We start from the raw sequence: 20,820 nt of genomic DNA, 5'->3' as shown, positions 1-20,820 counted from the left end.
AGTGCAGGTAATGTAACTGGATGAGTATGTGTTATAGGCATACTACGATCTATGTCTGCTATCAGTTTCATTGCATAGTTGGCAGTATTTATCGGAATGACATTTTTATTTTGAAAAATTCGGAAACACCTATCTCTCCAAATACACCAAGCCGTGACAAATATCGACTGTTTAATTGCTAAACTATTACTACTCTTCAACCAATCATCAAACCAGCTTCATATATGTCTATGTCAGATGTTTCCCCTTCCTCAAAAGAGACAAAGTGACCAAAAGGAGTGTTGGCCCAAACAGATTTCTCTTATGGACAAAATAACAATAGATGTTCGGCTGTTTCAACTGAGTTGGTATCACACATGCAACATGATTCAGTTTGGGTTCTATATTGCATGAAGCTGACATTGGTATGAAGAATATTTTCTATGCATTTCCAAATACAGTAAAACATCTATAATATAATAGGTTTGGGACCACCCTAATCCTATTATTTTAAGGCGATATTATATGATCAATAATTTAATATTTTATTATTTTATAGAATATGTTAATAATATATTTTCCTTTTTAAACCAAGAAATATGTTAATAATGTATTTTTCTTTTTGAAATACATTAATTTAAAAATATATGGTTCTTATTTTTTTTTGAATTTGAACCATTGCGGTTTGACATGACGTATTTAGGATGTGCAACCATTGACTAATTTAATGAAATTGTAGTTCTTATTTTTATACTACATCCAATATATTCAAAAACCCTAACTTGATATAAATAGTATTTAATATATAATTTACATATAAATTTGACCTTTATGAAAATTGTTTGTAATTTTCTAATAGAATTATTATTTTATATAATGTTTGGGACCTATTAATGTTTACTAGGACGGGGGTTCTGCATGAATTGAAGCTAACCTGCTAGAGCCTTATAAGCAGTTTTCACCGAGAAACCACCAGTTTTAGTATGCAACCATACCAATCTATCATTCCCAATGAGAGGGATTATGATCCTAAAAATCTTTTGATCATTTTCCACTGTGAAGAAACTATTGATGAATTGTACTAGCTACAATGAAATCAGCAACTAACATGTTAGTATTATGATAAGTATGACAAAGAGGAAGAGAAGCTTCTGGTATCCAATTTCCAGTGAATGCATGAATGCTAAAGCCATTTCGAACTTCCCAAATAGTGTTTCCTCCAATGATTTCTAGACCCACTTCTATACCCACTTCTATACCCTACACCCTGAATCATCAAGTCCTTTACATTATATGCACATCACAACAAAGGAATCGTTTCAATGAGCTCCTTCACAACCATCTCACCTTATAATACAATACATGGCAATATTTTCTCACTAGGTTTATATAAAAGAACCTCCCTGATAAAGAAGGAACCTTGTTCTGTAGGTATACTAATTGCCAAAGGTCCAACCAAATCCCCTAGCCTTGGTGGTATAAATTATAATAACTCTCCATCAAACGTAGCGGTTATATTCTTGGGCGTTATAAATGATCGTGAGGCATTGGCTTATGGTGCTCGAATTGGAGATGACATTAACGAAAAGTTGGCAGTAATTAGATTCATGCATTCCGGTGAAAGGAACCAACAAAAGTCAAAAGAGAAGAGGAAAAATCAAGATACAGTAAATGGGTTTAGGCTTCAAACTGCAGGTTCCAAGAATGTAAAGTATATAGAAGAGATGGTAAAAGATGGAGTAGATCTTATTTCGAGTATTAAAGGAATCGAAAGCTCGTTCGAGCTTCTGACTATTGGAAGAGAACATGGTAATAGATTAGATATTATGTTGTTTCCTTACTTAGCTTTATTCTCTCATTAAACTGTAGTATTCTCAATTAATGTGAGATACTCTTTGATATTATTCTGTAATATAATAAGGAATGCAAAAAGGAAAGCTCTCATGGGAGATTAACGATTATCCAAGATGGTATCAGACTGAGAGATGTATGCATCTCTCAGGTAAGATTCTAGGCCTGGTTTTCCATCACCACCACCATCACAACCACAACCTCCACCACTATCACCATCATCATCAATTTTATTTTCTGCTGCTGCAACCCACCTTCGTTTTCGTTTGGCATCTCAGATCTGGTTTCCGATAATCTGGAATTAACTGTTGGAGATTTTTCATTGAAGATTCTTGTTGAAGCTTTATGGATTGTGATTTCTCTTTCTACTGATCAAATTTCCAGTAATATTGATCTTTTCTCTTCAGTTTTGTGCTTTTCTCTCAAATCTACAATCTCTTTTCTTTCCAATCTCGTCTATGATTCTTTCTTTCCATATTAGTTGTTTTCTAAACTCGATCTATTTTCTCTACAATTTATGCTCATATTTCTTCTCTGCTAGATCTCCTGAACGACTGTTGCAAGATGCATATCGTTGCTTCTTTTCTATATTTCTACATGAACTTTTCTTTTCTTATCTTTTTCAGAAATCTTTTCTCTCTGCTAAATCTACTGAACGACTATTGCAAGATGCACATCGTTGCTTATTTTCTTTTTTTCTACATGAACTTTTCTTATCTTTCTCATCTTCTTCAATTTCTTAGAAAATGAATTCCTCTTATCTTTTCGTTTATCTTTCTCAGAATGTTGGTCTCTTCTATCTTCTAAATCTTGGTTGTTTCCTATTTCGTGCTTCTTGGATTACTTTCTTGTTCTAACGTCCCCTTTTTTTGTTATGAATCTCATGAATTCTTGTCGTTGTTAATGTTGATTTTCTCTCTTGCTTATCAGTTCATTCTCATTTTTGTCCGATTTATGATCTTCTATTTATTTCTACTTATTTCTTGCAGTTAGTGGATCATCCACTAGTTAAACTCTACGTAATCTTAAGCCTAAAGCTCCCTCAGCCCCTTCGTATATTGTCCTCAATTTCCCTATTCCATATACTCCTCCCCACAGGCGCAGACCTACAGTGCCTCCCACTTCTTCCGCTACCACCTCTACTAGTCTGGCTCCTACTACTTTGACTGAACAACCTACAGTCTTTATTCTGTCTGCCTTCACTAGATCAGATATTTCTTATGCAGTCCAATAGTTGCAGATAGTAATACTTGGCTTCGAAACTTACTTCTTGAGCTTCATCTACCTCTACGACGTGCCACTAATGTATACTGTGATAACGTCAGTGCAGTCTATATGTCCGGCGATCCGTTTCAACATCAACGCACCAAACATGTGGAGATTGATATATATTCCGTACGTGATCGTGTTTGTATTGGTGACATTCATGTCTTACACATCCCCTCGGAAAATCAATATGCTGATACCTTTACCAAGGGCAATCCACCACAGTTGTTTACTCGTTTCCGTGCTAGTCTGAGCGTCTGCTCTTCTCCCGCTCCGACTAAGGGGGTGTAATAGATTAGATATTATGTTGTTTCCTTACTTAGCTTTATTCTCTCATTAAACTTTAGTATTCTCAATTAATGTGAGATACTCTTTGATATTATTCTGTCATATAATAACGAATGCAAAAGAGAAAGCTCTCATGGGAGATTAACGATTATCCAAGACATGGCAAAGTATCGTCAAAACTATTGGAAGCTTTTAATGAATGGAATGAATTCCCGGAATTAGGGGTTATAAGTGAGATGCTTGTTTCTTCCGACTCAAAAACGTCCGAGTCTATATTAGTCATGCAACAACGACCACAAAAGAAGAAGAAACAAAAAAAGTCGAGCAAACGTTAAAACATCCTAGAGTAGTCTGAATATATACATTGGGTAAAAATTAGTTGAATTACTTTTTACAGTTTTTTAATTTACTTTTTATCGTTTTCAGTTTTCTCTCTCCTTAGTTTATGTAAAACATTGAAAATTTTGGAGAATTATACATGAATAACAAACGTTGAAAGCACGGATGGGCTTCATAATATTTTGTCAGTGTCCGAATTTTTGCTTACGCGCTTGCTCTCTAAATAATGTTTACCAGGCATCCCAATCTAAATCTCACCTCTTGATTTACAATATTTCCTATGGTAACTTGGCGTGTGTCTTATGTCTAAAATTTTTCTTTGGCATGTAAGACCAATTTTTTTTTTTAATTTAAGGATATTAAAAAAAATAAAAAATCTCCAACCATAATTTTTTATTTTAATTGGGATTTTTTTTGATCATTGATCTACAATTAAATATTACCTTCACATTCTTCCGTCACACTTCACTTCAGTGGGAGATCAGATAACATTTTGATGAAAACATCAAGAATCTTACGTACCTTAAATTTAGGACTTTTTCGGTGTCCGTTGGACATATTCTTAGTGTTATTATTTATGTTGCTTATGTAATGAGGGATGAATTACTTAGTGAGATAAGTTGATAAATGATCAACGGCGAACCAAGAACATAAGTTCATTGGGGGCACACTTTATTCTTGAAGAACATAACTAAAAATATAACTGAAAAAAATCACATACATCAATATAGAAGTAATCTAAATATCATAAAGTTCACTCAAACTGGAAAATACGTATATTACCGAAAGTTTATTAAATAAAATAAAATGTGATCTAGCCAAATCACCAAATAGAACTTAAAAGAACTATGCAACAATGCCTGATCTAACTAAGTTACCAAATAAAACTCAAAATAAATGTGCATCAAAGTATGATCTAGCTAAGTCACCAAATAAAACTCGAAAGAAATCTGAAAATTTTATGCTTGCCTGTGACGATTCCGTATTCAGAATCCCCACCGTAAGCTACATGATTTTTCATTATAGTAAACAAGTTCGAAACAAAAGGTGATTTTGATTTGATGTTTTCCTTATTTTTCCTCTAGAAATACCTGAGCATATTTGCCTGAAAACCACAAACAAAGCTCCATAACCTTGTTACAAACTTATGCAATTAGTTACAAAAAAATATAACTCAACAGGAAACACAAAATACTATAGTGTTATAGAAGAAGAAAAAATAATTGAATCAAATCTGATTACAAACACTACACAACTATAGATCAACGAAAACTAAGTACCTAAATGTTTTGTTAATCCAAAACTGAACCCATAAATCATGACACCTACACAAATCCGATGTATTTTTTCTTTTCTGTTGTAGTCTAGAAATGACCATATCACAGATTAGACTCTTAAAGGAAGAGTCAGTGAATTTGAACTGAATCTCTTCCAACGCATATCCGTAAATGCATTCCTATAATGGATTAACGCATATCCGTAAATGCATTCCTACAAAGGAGTATATTAAACATTGTTTAAGTATGTCATCTGAGTCTATATTATTGGTTATATAGCGTCCTATAGAGAGTAAACTATAGTGATCCTATGAAGGATTAAACCCAACAAAATGTATCTTCTAATTCTTCTACTCCCAACCTTTTTCGGGAGAGCAACAAACTGTGTTTTATTCAACACAACCTTAAACACTCATAGCTGATGTAGTTTTTACAGTGGTAAGAAAAGTGGTTCGTTTAAGACTTGTAGAGATTTGGTTTCAGAATTAATAGTATAAACAATGAAAATATATTCACAAGGTTGTCACAAATATCGGGAGATTACTGGGACTCAGGATTTCACTATTTTTCATATTCAAGTGGTTCAGAAATTAATCCTTAGCGATTATAACTCAAAATAAAACAAATATTAATTCTATTCTTTGCCAAAGTAGATCCCATAAAATATTACTTGTAGGTCATAAGCATGGAGCATCAAGAATCCCTAGGACTAAGCATGCTTCATCAAACAAAGTCACAGGTAATTAATAGAAGCCTTAATTCAATTAAAATCGGCGCATAAAGTAAATAAAGAATTAACTAAATTACCACATGGATGAAATATAGCTTCCTCCGTTGTCCCAGTGTTGGGGTTTAGCTCCTCATATTATTCACGTGCTCAAAATAGGTGTTCATGGTTCAAAAGTGTGAAAAACAAGAGAAAAATAATAACTCAGGCAGTTTGCAACGCTGTAACGGCGTTACAAACAGACTGTTACAGACTCTGACTGTTACAAGAAAGATGATGAACTGTTGCAAAGAAACTATACTCTAAAACTGTCAAAAAGTGACAGTCGCAATACTGGAGAAAAGATCACCACTAATTAACGACACACAGAAAGTGTGGACTGTGTGCTTCTTCTTCTTCTTCTTCTTCTTCTCTGTTGGTGATGAACTCGTCTCTGCAACCTAGTTTTCTTCTCAGCAGCTACCCCCAAGGTCTCTATTCACCCCCAAACTCTCGACAGACCATCCTTTACTTCCCAACATCCCTTATATAAATGACAGGGCCAATCAAATCTCGAGAAAATCCAACTTTTCTTCAAACTAAAGTCACGGGATTTATTTCCTCTTCTGTTTCTTTTGTATGCGGCTTCTCTCTTTTATCCAACCTTCTTCCCAAGATAGAATACCACCTGGATATAGAAAATATATTCCCTTTTATCTACGAAATCTTCCAAAAATAACAAAGAATGATAACCCGAGAATACTCTGCCATGTTTCCTTGTGAGTGACGTTTCTTCCCTTCTTTATCGAATCCGATACAATAACCTGCCATATTGAAGCCTAACAGGGTACTTCGAATCAGTCTGTATCAAAAAATCATTTCCGATAAACTTTCTTACTCTGTTTTGTTGAGATTAGACGAAACCTTCCCCTTTTTACGTGAACTTATATCTTACCAACCTTGAATCGACCTAACAGGCCCAAAATACTCCAAGTCCGTGTAAAAGTTTGAGTAAACTTACCCAGAACTTGATCTGGTGACACGCGCCGGTGAAAGAGCTTCACTGTTTCGAGAATTCTTCCTTTTTTTGGGTAACAAATCCACCTACCAGCCTGTTTAATCGTACCCAGACCATATCAATCCATATCCTTGAAGAATTCCGAGATAAACTCGCTCAAAACCAAATCTGTGAAGTCGCTGCAACTGGTCTTTAAGTTCCCTCCAATTTTTCCTTTTGAACGTGGAGAAAGGTTTCCCCCTAACCAGAGTGGGGTGCAGATATCCATAGGGTGCAAATAGTAGATGTGGGGTGCAAATAACGGTGAATTTCCCCTTATCAATTGGAGGCCCCTTATCCATTTGAGAGGGGTGTCTTTAGCAATTTTCTCCGGAGGTCTAAATGTCACTTTTCGAGCCGATTTCCCGGCACATGTTTATTTCTCCAAAAACACCTACAAAGACATAAAACACCAAAAATAAGCGCAAAATCGAGTACTAACATTACAGAGAATTGAGACTAATATAGACACATAAATGCATCTATCAAATACCCCCAAACTTATTATTTGCTAGTCCCGAGCAAATCTAAAATAGAAAATAAAATCCTAACTCAATGTCGCAGGCATTTCATTTAGCGTATGCATTAAGCCTTTAAACCCCTAGGTGGCCCTAGTGGCCGAGTTATAGTCTCGGGAAGGTTTACAAGAGATATACCCACAAAACCTTTATACTCCAGACCCTAACTATCTACGCAGAACCTTGGAAGGCACTAAAGAATCTCCTTGGTTGGCATACTTATTGACTACAGGAGGAAGTACCCTGATGCGAAATTCCAATTGTTGTACACGAGTTTGCACTCAAGCATACTAAAATTCATATATAAGTGACAAAGCTCTACTCATATATTCACACTATGGACATCAATATTCAGAGTCAACAAATCACATGGATAGATTAAGAGATGGATATAGAAAAACATAGATGGTTTTGATGTTTACTAGATGAACGGTGTTTCTCATATCTGTCTGAAGGCCACTGCCAAAATGAACCTATCCTAATGGACTGAGATACTATTCTGACTAATATCAACACAACTGGCATATACAATGGAACCATTGGTCGACAATCCTAACTCTAGATCAACTCAGTTGGCATATACAAGGGAACCAACGGTTAATTTTATTGAATACTTTATTCCGTTTGGTCTGATGGTCTGGTCTCAATTTCTTTTTCTTTTTCTCTTTTTATTTTTTTCATTTCACTTTTTTTTCTTCACTTGTTCTTTTTTTTTTCTTTTCAATTTTTTTTTGTATCTCAATCACTCTAATTCACCCTAGCAATGGTAACAACTTGATTTGTGAGCCCCACCTAATCACTTAGAGAAACATATTTTAAAAAGAAAATAAAATAAAAACAGAAGTGAAAAGGACTCAACGAGATATGACGAAACTACCATGTTATTTCTAACACCTGAGCTCAGTGCTTTTATGAATAGACTCTTTAGATGTTTACATCTAATTAGATTGGTTCCTCAATTCCTCCAACCAAGATGCTTCCATCCACTTAGATTGGTTAATGCCATCCTTAATAAACATAAATTTCTAGGCTCTGGAGTTTATTTATTGCAACTAAAAAGTTTCTCCCATACCCTCAAACTTAAATGTAACATTGTCCTCAATGTTCTAAAGATAAAATTAAAAGCATGAACAAGGAGAAACTGTTACCATTTGAAGCGAAAGAGTTAAGGAAAGATATTACCGTGTTGCATGAGGATGAGTTACCTCCCAAGAAGTGCTAAGTTTAACGTCTTCAGCCAGACTAAGAAAGGATTAGTCACCTTATAAAATCATAAAGTAATAGCCGAAATATCTGTGGGTCATCAAAACCAAATAGAGCTATCACAAGTAACAGGAATCTGCAAAATGCCAAGAAAATGAACAAATAAAGCACATCCTTGTCTAGTTTCATATTTAAGACAACTATATCTAGTTGTGGTTCAGGTTCAGGTTCTATGAATGGGTCCAAATAAAATATTTTCATGGGATGCACTTCCTCATAAGTAAAATCCGAAAGATCAGGTTCTAAGGTCTGGAAAAATTTAGAAGCACATAATAATAACCCGAATAACTGAGGATCCTCTAAGTCAGCTGACCACAATGAGAGCGGTGGTCTTCCTTAAACAAATGCGTCGACCCTAATCTCCTAAAATAATTAGGTTTAGTCTCAAAACTTAATAATTGACACATCTGAAACTTATACGTTCCCATAATTTGTTTAAAAATATTTGGTGGGAAAACAAAATCAATCTGGCTATCATAGCCGGGTAAACCACATCAACCAGAGGATGGGTTTCTAACAAATGAACTTCTTCCTGGACGTTATTAGGTTCTGGAGAACTGGTATGAAGGTAATCTGGCACAATGGTTGAGGCGCATATATCAAGTCCCAAGTGAGGGATCTATACAAGAGCTAAAGGTAAAGCACGGGGAGAATGATATTCACCCCCAAACTTAGAGTTTTGGGTGTCTCTAGATAGACTATCTACAATTTTCATAATTTCTAGATCATCGGAATCCTGAAAATGGTCAATTGCTTATTCTAAGTTATACTCGAAAGGTGCATCCTCACTCATCATATTTGATAGATCTACGAGTTCATCTTCTTTGTCTAAGACTAATGTTTCTAAATCGTTAGACTCTAAAACAATGTTCTCAGAATAAACTCGTTCCTCAAAACTATCACCAGCTTCGTAAAAAGGAAGTACTACATCGTCTAAAACATGGGTATCTCTAGTCAAATCCTCGTCCTTTTGAACAGGTGAATAATTATTAAAATAATTTGGATTTGAACTAGAAATAACATTATCATTATAAAGCTTAATTGGAGTAACAAATTCCTGATCACTATGCCTAAATATTTCAGATTCTTCATCAACACTATCCTCATCATAATCATCATTGTAATAACATGAAAATGGTTGAACCTCATCTAAACAAGTAGTGTTACCGATTTTATCCTCGTCATCTTGATTATGCAAATAACTATCCTCATTTTCAAGGTTACTATTGGAAACACTATATTGGAAATTAAGACTATCTTGAGCAGTTCTTTCCTGGGCCTCTAACAACATTTTCTGAGTCGACTCACATGACTTCCTGATTTTATCTAGGAAAGAAATTTCACTCGTTGCATTGCTTTCGTCCATAATTAAGTTATTCATTTCTGCTAACTTACGTGTCGACTCAGCTAACTTACGTGTTGACTCTAGTAGAGAGGAATTTTGCTCGTACGACCGGTTGGCATGTGGATAGTAATTGAGCTCACCATGGCATGGACTATAACCTTCAAAAGTTGTATGTTCCCAACCACTATTCACACTATGGTCAAAGTAATGTCCATCTTGAAAATCAGTCAGATATTTGTTGTATCGGTTATTGTAATACCAGTTCGACATTCTATTATGCACGTGCAAATGCAAGGTTGACTAAAATGGGTAGGTTCAGGTTACTACATCAAAATATACCCAAAGGTACGAGGCTGAGGTTTGTGGACTTTCAGCTGGTAACTCCCATAAGGCCCAAGGCACGGGTTCAGCTTACTAATCCACTAGTTTTCCTAAAATCGGTAGTCTGACGATGCAATTGGTGTGTGCACGTTTGTTTTTTTTTTAAATAAAATACTAAAAAAAAATACACAAACAATATATACAAGTCCAAAAATAAAGAAAATAAAAGATAACAAAAATAAATCACAAACTGGATTTTCTGTACTTTCTTAGGCAAGTCGAAGTTTCCGCTTTTAGCTTCAAGCAAAACCTGCACACCAAAAACAAAAATACCCAAAGTAAAATCAAAGAAAATAAAAATAAAAATCTAAAACCTAAACCTAAATACAAGTCCGCGTCGGCGACGCCAAAAATTGATATAGTTTTTACAGTGGTAAGAAAAGTGGTTCCTTTAAGACTTGTAGAGATTTGGTTTCAGAATTAATAGTAGAAAAAATGAAAATATATCCACAAGGTTGTCACAAGTATCGACAGATTACTGGGACTCAGGATTTCACTGTTTTTCATATTCAAGTGGTTCAGAAATTAATCCTCAGCGATTATAGCTCAAAACAAAACAAATATTAATTCTATTCTTTGCCAAAGTAGATTCCATAAAATATTACTTGTAGGTCATAAGCATGGCGCATCAAGAATCCCTAGGACTAAGCATGCTCCATCAAATAAAGTCACAGGTAATTAATAGAAACCTTAATTCAATTAAAATCGGTGCAAAAAGTAAATAAAGAATTAATTAAATTATCACATGGATGAAATATAGCTTCCTCCGTTGTCCCAGTGTTTGGGTTTAGCTCCTCATGTTATTCACGTGCTCAGAATAGGTGTTCATGGTTCAAAAGTGTGAAAAACAAGAGAAAACTAAAAACTCAGGCCGTTTGCAACGCTGTAACGGCGTTACAAACAGACTGTTACAGACTCTGACTGTTACAAGAAAGATGATGACTGTTGCGAAGAAACTATACTCTAAAACTGTCAAAAAGTGACAGTCGCAATACTGGAGAAAAGATCACCACTAATTAACGACACACAGAAAGTGTGGACTGTGTGCTTCTTCTTCTCTGTTGGTGATGAACTCGTCTCTGCAACCTAGTTTTCTTCTCAGCAGCTACCCCCAAGGTCTCTATTCACCCCCAAACTCTCGACAGACCATCCTTGACTTCCCAACAACCCTTATATACACGACAGGACCAATCAAATCTCGAGAAAATCCAACTTTTCTTCAAACTAAAGTCACAAGATTTATTTCCTCTTATGTTTCTTTTGAATGCGACTTCTCTCTTTTATGCAACCTCCTTCCCAAGATAGAATACCACATGGATATAGAAAGGGCAAATTAATAAAGTGTCCTGCTTCAAACCATATAATTAATAAACCGGCCAAGCTTTTAAATTCTTTTAGAAACTGGCCTTTCCGTTAGAGTTGACACCTGGGCCCAGCAGATCGGTCAGCTGCGTTGAATAAGTCAAACTCGGTACGAGAATTTACGACTGTGCCCTTGCCCATTTAAAGACGCGTGTGGTGTAATCTCTCACCACACTTTCTATTTCGTCCTCTCTTCTCCCTCGTTCTCTTCTCCCTCGTTCTCTTCTCCCAGTTCTGAAACTAGGGTTAGGTATTGAAGATGTTTGAAAAGAAAAAGAAAACTGATGTTATTGAAGTTGTTTTTGTTGAAGGCATAGATGTTAGTGAAAGACCAGAGTGTATTTGGAAGAAAAGTTCTACATATTTAGGGATTCAGAGATAGTGGTGATACAGTGAAGATGAGTTACAAACCGGGATTGAAACTGTCTGAATCAAGGTAAGATTAACGAAACCCGTGACTTAATATATGATGAAAATCATTGTATTGATAGTTAATTGATCGATTGATTTTTAGGGTTTCTGTTTTTTTTCCTTTGTAATTAGGGTTTATTTGAAACCAAATTTTTATTGTTTAATTGGGGTTTAATTTTCGTGATTGGGTGTTTGATTTTAAGTAATATTGCTTAATTAGGTTTTCATTGGGTTTTCATAGGTTTATATCTGATTTTGTTTCATTTGTGTTGCAGTCAGTTCAAATTTAGGAATATCAGTGTATATGCGGAGCCAAAGAATGAGACTTTGGTATTTCCTGATTTCCATAGAGATGAAACAGAGTTGATGACACTTAAGTATATGGTGTATAAGGGTTTGTCTGTGGATGTTAAAGAGAAGTTTAATTTATATTGGTTTAAGGAAGAATGTCTGCCACTGCCAGGCTAGTAGCAGTGGTTGAAGGTGCATCAAGAAAGCTGAGTTTCATGGATGTGCCCATGTCCAAACATTCACAGGCTAGTAGCAGTGGTTGCAGTCAGTCAAAAGCTACAAATGAAGTTAAGTTTGTTGAAGATGTGGACAATATTCAGCTGGAAAACACCAAAGAAGATGAATGTCACCCAATTGAGAATCCAGAAGCTCCTCCATTATATGACAGTGATGAAGACATTGAGTATGGGTCAGATGAAGAAGAACAAGAAGAGAAAGAGAAAGAAGAAGAAGAAGAAAAAGAAGAAGAAGAAGAAGAAGAAGGAGAAGGAGAAGAAGAAGATGAAGACATTTTCTGATTTTTTGTGTTTAAGAAGACAATATTTTTTTCATTTGTAGACTTGAATTAATGCTGAATCAAAAGTGGCAGGTTGTTTATTAGTACATTTGCAGGTTACATTTTCAGATTGTTGAGTTCCTTACATATAGCATTAAGTTGTAAACTTGAATGCATAATTCTGTTTTTTGCAGCAATGAAGACTTCATCTGAGACCCATTTAAAACCGTCACAATCTGTACAAGTGAGGTATGCTATGTTCTTGTTGTGTTCATTCTTGCAAAATTTCATCTCCATCTTTGATTTGCAGTGATCTTTGTTGCAGGTTTGATTTTGCAGTGGGCAGTTTTTGAAGCAATGACCAGATTCTCCGCAAGCGTAACAACCATTCTCTACTGGTAATTTCACCATCTTGCATTTGACAGGATCGATGGCATCGTCAAACCATTCAAAGTACTGACAGGTTGGAATTGAACACTTCAAAAACATTTTTTCGTTTGTTTCTTTTGCTTTTGAACACAATAGTTGCCTTATACCATTACATGGTATATATTTGCACCTGGAATAAATCCAAGGACATACCTTTGGATCATGAATTCCCTGTGCACATATAGAACATGAAATTAGGGGTTGTTTTAATCTTAATCTTACCTTGCTGCTGCTACTGCTGCCTGGAGAGTTTACTTCATTTTGGCTCATGTCTTATTTATTTTTATTTTTTTGATCTGTTGAGTATGACAAATACTATGGTTCTTCTCTGCAGGGCCTAATTTATATGAATGAAGCTGAATCTGACCGTTACAAATCCAACCGTTACAAATCCGACCGTTGCAATGAGTCACCGAGTTGACTCGATAATGGTTTGGTTACGAACTCAGACGAGGGTTAAGTCGTCTTTTACCTAGCAGGTTAACTGCCACATAGCCAGTTAACTACCTAAATCCGTTTTTTGAAAGAAAAAAAAGGATGGAAAATGTCAATATCGGCCAGTTTATATAAAGATTCAAAAAAACGGCCAGTTTCTTAAATATGGTTCAAAAAGGTGGTTACTTTATTAAAAAGCCCATATAGAAAATATCTTCCCTTTATCTACGAAATTTTCCAAAAAGAACAAAGAATGATAACTCGAGAATACTCTGCCATGTTTCCTTGTGAGTGACGTTTCTTCCCTTCTTAATCGAATCCGATACAATTACCTTCCCTGTTGAATCCTAACAGGGTACTTCAAATCAATCTGTATCAAAAACTCATTTCTGATAAACTTTCTTACTCTGTTTTGTTGAGATTGGACGAAACCTTCCCCTTTATACGTGAACTTATATCTTACCAACCTTGAATCGACCTAACATGCCCAAAATACTCCAAGTCCGTGTAAAAGTTTGAGTAAACTCACCCAGAACTTGATCTGGTGACACGCGCCGGTGAAAGAGCTTCCCTGTTTCGAGAATTCTTCCTTTTTTGGGCGTAACAAATCCACCTACCAGCCTGTTTAATCGTACCCAGACCATATCAATCCATATCCTTGAAGAATTCCGAGATAAACTCGCTCAAAACCAAATCTGTGAAGTCGCTGCAACTGGTCTTTAAGTTCCCTCCAATTTTTCATTTGAACGTGGAGAAAGGTTGCCTCCTAACCAGAGTGGGGTGCAAATAGCCATAGGGTGCAAATAGTAGATGTGGGGTGCAAATAACGGTGAATTTCCCCTTATCAATTGGAGGCCCCTTATCCATTTGAGAGGGGTGTCTTTAGCAATTTTCTCCGAAGGTCCAAATGTCACTTTTTGAACCGATTTCCTGGCACATGTTTATTTCTCCAAAAACACCTACAAAGACATAAAACACCAAAATAAGCGCAAAATCGAGTACTAACATTACAGAGAATTGAGACTAATGTAGACACACAAATGCATCTATCAAATACCCCCAAATTTATTATTTGCTAGTCCCGAGCAAATCTAAAATAGAAAGTAAAATCCCAACTCACTGTCGCAGGCATCGTCAATTGCATTTACCGTATGCAATAAGCCTTTAAACCCCTAGGTGGCCCTAGTGGCCGAGTTATATTCTCGGGAGGGTTTACAAGAGATATACCCACAAAACCTTTATACTCAAGACCCTAACTATCTACGCAGAACCTTGGACGATGCTAAAGAATCTCCTTGGTTGTCATACTTATTGACTACAGGAGGAAGTACCCTGATGCGAAATTCCAATTGTTGTACACGAGTTTGCACTCAAGCATACTAAAATTCATATATAAGTGACAGAGCTCTACTCAGATAGTCGCACTATGGACATCAATATTCAGAGTCAACAAATCACATGGATAGATTAAGAGATGGATATAGAAAAACATAGATGGTTATGATGTTTACTAGAAGAACGGTGTTTCTCATATCTGTCTGAAGGCCACTACAAAAATGAACCTATCCTAATGGATTGAGATACTAGTCTGACTAATATCAACACAACTGGCATATACAAGGGAACCAGTGGTCGACAATCCTAACTCTAGATCAACACAGCTGGCATATACAAGGGAACCAGCGGTTGATTTTATTGAACACTTTATTCCGTTTGGTCTGATGGTCTGGTCTCAATTTCTTTTTCTTTTTTCTTTTTTTCATTTCACTTTTTTTTTGTATCTCAATCACTATAATTCACCCTAGCAATGGTAACAACTTGATTCGTGAGCCCCACCTAATCACTTAGAGAAACATATTTTAAAAAGAAAATAAAATAAAAACAGAAGTTAAACGGACTCAACGAGATATGGAGAAACTACCATGTTATTTCTAACACCTGAGCTCTGTGCTTTTATGAATAGACTCTTTAGATGTTTACATCTAATCAGATTGGTTCCTCAACTCCTACAACCAAGATGCTTCCATCCACTTAGATTGGTTAGTGCCATCCTTAATAAGCATAAATTTCTAGGCTCTGGAGTTTATTTATTGCAACTAAAAAGTTGCTCCCATACCTCCAAACTTAAATCTAACATTGTCCTCAATATTCTAAAGAAAAAATTAAAAGCATGAACAAGGAGAAACTGTTACCATTTGAAGCGAAAGAGTTAAGGAAAGATATTACCGTGTTGCATGAAGATGGGTTACCTCCCAAGAAGTGCTAAGTTTAACGTCTTCAGCCAGACTAAGAAAGGATTAGTCACCTTATAAAATCATAAAGTAATAACCGAAATATATGTGGGTCATCAAAACCAAATAGAGTTATGACAAGTAACAGGAATCTGCAAAATGCCAAGAAAATGAACAAATAAAGCACATCCTTGTCTAGTTTCCTGTTTAAGACAACTATATCTCGTTGTGGTTCAGGTTCAGGTTCTATGACTGGGTCCAAATAAAATATTTTCATGGGATGCACTTCCTCATAAGTAAAATCCAAAAGATCAGGTTCTAAGGTCTGGAAAAATTTAGAAGCACATAATAATAACTTGAATAACTGAGGATCCTCTAAGTCAGCTGACCAGAATGAGAGTGGTGGTCTTCCTTAAACAAATGTGTCGACCCTAATCTCCTAAAATAATTAGGTTTAGTCTCAAAACTTAATAATTGACACGTCTGAAACTTATACGTTCCCATAATTTGTTGAAAAATATTTGGTGGGAAAACAAAATCAATCTGGCTATCATAGCCGGGTAAACCACATCAACCAGAGGATGGGTTTCCAACAACTGAACTTCTTCCTGGACGTTATTAGGTTCTGGAGAACTAGTATGAAGTAATATGGCACAATTGTTGAGGCACATACATCAAGTCCCAAGTGAGGGATCTCTATAAGAGCTAAAGGTAAAGCACGGGGAGAATGATATTCACCCCCAAACTTAGAGTTTTGGGTGTCTCTAGATAGACTATCTACAATTTTCCTAATTTCTAGATCATCGGAATCCTGAAAATGGTCAATTGCTTCTTCTAAGTTATACTCGAAAGATGCATCCTCACTCATCATATTTGATGGATCTACGAGTTCATGTTCTTTGTCTAAGACTAATGTTTCTAAATCGTTAGACTCTAAAACAATGTTCTCAGAATAAACTCGTTCCTCAAAACTATCACCAGCTTCGTAAAAAGGAAGTACTACATCGTCTAAAACATGGGTATCTCTAGTCAAATCCTCGTCCTTTTGAACAGGTGAATAATTATTAAAATAATTTGGATTTGAACTAGAAATAACATTATCATTATAAAGCTTAATTGGAGTAACAAATTCCTGATCACTATGCCTAAATATTTCAGATTCTTCATCAACACTATCCTCATCATAATCATCATTGTAATAACATGAAAATGGTTGAACCTCATCTAAACAAGTAGTGTTACCGATTTTATCCTCGTCATCTTGATTATGCAAATAACTATCCTCATTTTCAAGGTTACTATTGGAAACACTATATTGGAAATTAAGACTATCTTGAGCAGTTCTTTCCTGGGCCTCTAACAACATTTTCTGAGTCGACTTACATGACTTCCTGATTTTATCTAGGAAAGAAATTTCACTCGTTGCATTGCTTTCGTCCATAATTAAGTTATTCATTTCTGCTAACTTACGTGTCGACTCAGCTAACTTACGTGTTGACTCTAGTAGAGAGGAATTTTGCTCGTACGACCGGTTGGCATGTGGATAGTAATTGAGCTCACCATGGCATGGACTATAACCTTCAAAAGTTGTATGTTCCCAACCACTATTCACACTATGGTCAAAGTAATGTCCATTTTGAAAATCAGTCAGATATTCGTTGTATCGGCTATTGTAATACCAGTTCAACATTCTATTATGCACGTGCAAATGCAAGGTTGACTAAAATGGGTAGGTTCAGGTTACTACAGCAAAATATACCCAAAGGTACGAGGCTGAGGTTTGTGGACTTTCAGCTGGTAACTCCCATAAGGCCCAAGGCACGGGTTCAGCTTACTAATCCACTAGTTTTCCTAAAATCGGTAGTCTGACGATGCAATTGGTGTGTGCACGTGCGTTTTTTTTAAAATAAAATACAAAAAAAAAAATACACAAACAATATATACAAGTCCAAAAATAAAGAAAATAAAAGATAACAAAAATAAATCACAAACTGGATTTTCTGTACTTTCTTAGGCAAGTCGAAGTTTCCGCTTTTAGCTTCAAGCAAAACCTGCACACCAAAAATAAAAATACCCAAAGTAAAATCAAAGAAAATAAAAATCTAAAACCTAAACCTAAATACAAGTCCGCGTCGGCGACGCCAAAAATTGATATAGTTTTTACAGTGGTAAGAAAAGTGGTTCCTTTAAGACTTGTAGAGATTTGGTTTCAGAATTAATAGTAGAAAAAATGAAAATATATCCACAAGGTTGTCACAAATATCGACAGATTACTGAGACTCAGGATTTCACTTTTTTCATATTCAAGTGGTTCAGAAATTAATCCTCGGCGATTATAGCTCAAAACAAAACAAATATTAATTCTATTCTTTGCCAAAGTAGATTCCATAAAATATTACTTGTAGGTCATAAGCATGGCACATCAAGAATCCCTAGGACTAAGCATGCTCCATCAAATAAAGTCACAGGTAATTAATAGAAACCTTAATTCAATTAAAATCGGTGCAAAAAGTAAATAAAGAATTAATTAAATTACCACATGGATGAAATATAGCTTCCTCCGTTGTCCCAGTGTTGGGGTTTAGCTCCTCATGTTATTCACGTGCTCAAAATAGGTGTTCATAGTTCAAAAGTGTGAAAAAAGAGAAAACTAATAACTCAGGCCGTTTGCAACGCTGTAACGACGTTACAAACAGACTGTTACAGACTCTGACTGTTACAAGAAAGATGATGACTGTTGCGAAGAAACTATACTCTAAAACTGTCAAAAAGTGACAGTCGCAATACTGGAGAAAAGATCACCACTAATTAACGACACACAGAAAGTGTGGACTGTGTGCTTCTTCTTCTTCTCTGTTGGTGATGAACTCGTCTCTGCAACCTAGTTTTCTTCTCAGCAGCTACCCCCAAGGTCTCTATTCACCCCCAAACTCTCGACAGACCATCCTTGACTTCCCAACAACCCTTATATACACGACAGGACCAATCAAATCTCGAGAAAATCCAACTTTTCTTCAAACTAAAGTCACCCAGAACTTGATCTGGTGACACGCGCCGGTGAAAGAGCTTCCCTGTTTCGAGAATTCTTCCTTTTTTTTGCATAACAAATCCACCTACCAGTCTGTTCAATCATACCCATACCATATCAATCCATATCCTTGAAGAATTCCGAGATAAACTCGCTCAAAACCAAATCTGTGAAGTCGCTGCAACTGGTCTTTAAGTTCCCGCCAATTTTTCCTTTTGAACGTGGAGAAAGGTTTCCCCCTAACCAGAGTGGGGTGCAGATAGCCATAGGGTGCAAATAGTAGATGTGGGGTGCAAATAACGGTGAATTGCCCCTTATCCATTTGAGAGGGGTGTCTTTAGCAATTTTCTCCGGAGGTTCAAATGTCACTTTTCGAGTCGATTTCCCGGCACATGTTTATTTCTCCAAAAACACCTACAAAGACATAAAACACCAAAATAAGCGCAAAATCGAGTACTAACATTACAGAGAATTGAGACTAATATAGACACATAAATGCATCTATCAATAGCCTCATAAACATAAACAACCTTAAATAAGTTGCAAAAACTGATAAAACAAATTGGATTCACAAATTTCTTCCCCAATTAGTAGGTATTGAAGTATAAGATACTAAAACTGAAATCAGAATCCACTAAAGTCTCAAAATTTTATGACAATATGAGAATTAGAGAAAGCTTCACTTATTAACATAATGATTATTAAGTGATGAAAAACAATTCTAAGTACAAAGCAATTCAATTTTTTTACCGCAACAAATTAAAAGCAAGCAATAACACACCTACCATATTTTTGTAAAAAGGCAGTAATAGTTTTCCCCTAAAATTGATCAATTTTTTTCGAATTTGAAACAAAAATATAAAACCCACCATCATAATAATTCCAAATTAATAAGAAAAGATACATCAATTAAGTAATTGAAGAAGGTGTTAGAGCATAGCTCGGTCGACCTCGCATGCGTTGCTATCTCAAGCATGTTTGTCAATGTTAGTGATCAAAACTATGAGTCTTGATTTCTAGCTTACATAGCTAAGTCTCAGACTAGGATATAAAAGTGTAGTTGAGCTCAAGGAATTCATGGCGATTCATCATACAACGACGAAGATCTATACAAGGAACCGTGGAACTTCATCAACAAAAAGGTATGTGGAGACTTAAACTTATCTATCACTCAAAAGTCTATTTATTCTATCTCCTACTTCTTATGAGACAAAAGTCGTATGCTATATAGACTAGATCATACACATTTGAAATTTCGAGCTGAGCATTCGTTGCTTATCTTTTATCTCGAAATCGTGTGTTGGTAAAGCGTTTCGCTTTGATCAAGTTTATATTCACCTAGTGACGAAAGTCATGAAAAGTTTCAATCACTTTGAGAATTGCTCTGACGTGAATCGGTCAGTGAATAACGACTACATAGCGTCCTCTGAGAATGTCTCAATGATTGAAATGAGAGTTTAGATTACATAACCATGTATTCCTTGAACCGAAGTTTTCGAACTTTGTTGATCAAGAGAAATCGAGAGGATTGTGGAATTGGCTTGCCAAGTCCGCGAACCCAGTCCGCAGACTCAGTCCGCAAACTGTCGGAAGTTCTCGACCGAGAATTTCTGCTGGATTTTCCAAAACTCGTTTGTGTGCTAAGTTCGCGAACTCAGTCCGCGAACCCAGTCCGCGAACTGACGGAATTTCTCTTTCCGAGAATTTCTGCTGAGTATGGAAACTCAACCGGTTAACTTAAGTCCGTGAACTTGTTTGTGAACTTAAGAGGTTATGATCTAAAGATGTGCTCTGAACATGAAACATTAAATTACTAAGGAATGCTTTATGCAAACCGTGGCTATAATGTTCATGAGCCGATTCAATC

At 35.8% G+C, this 20,820-nt stretch overlaps 1 long non-coding RNA gene across 1 annotated transcript; it reads left to right on the top strand.

Annotated features, from left to right (window-relative positions):
• Nucleotides 1-12,929: 12,929 nt before the first annotated feature.
• Nucleotides 12,930-13,686, top strand: LOC113308166. Its single transcript, XR_003339548.1, has 3 exons — nt 12,930-13,079; nt 13,156-13,293; nt 13,594-13,686. It is a non-coding gene; the product is annotated as an uncharacterized LOC113308166 (long non-coding RNA).
• The last annotated feature ends 7,134 nt before the right edge of the window (nt 13,687-20,820 follow it).

This window comes from Papaver somniferum, chromosome 9 (genome assembly GCF_003573695.1).
Source record: "Papaver somniferum cultivar HN1 chromosome 9, ASM357369v1, whole genome shotgun sequence".
NCBI lineage: Eukaryota > Viridiplantae > Streptophyta > Magnoliopsida > Ranunculales > Papaveraceae > Papaver > Papaver somniferum.
The sequence above is the reverse complement of the archived record's forward strand: the minus strand, read 5'-3'. Positions and strand labels throughout refer to the sequence as shown.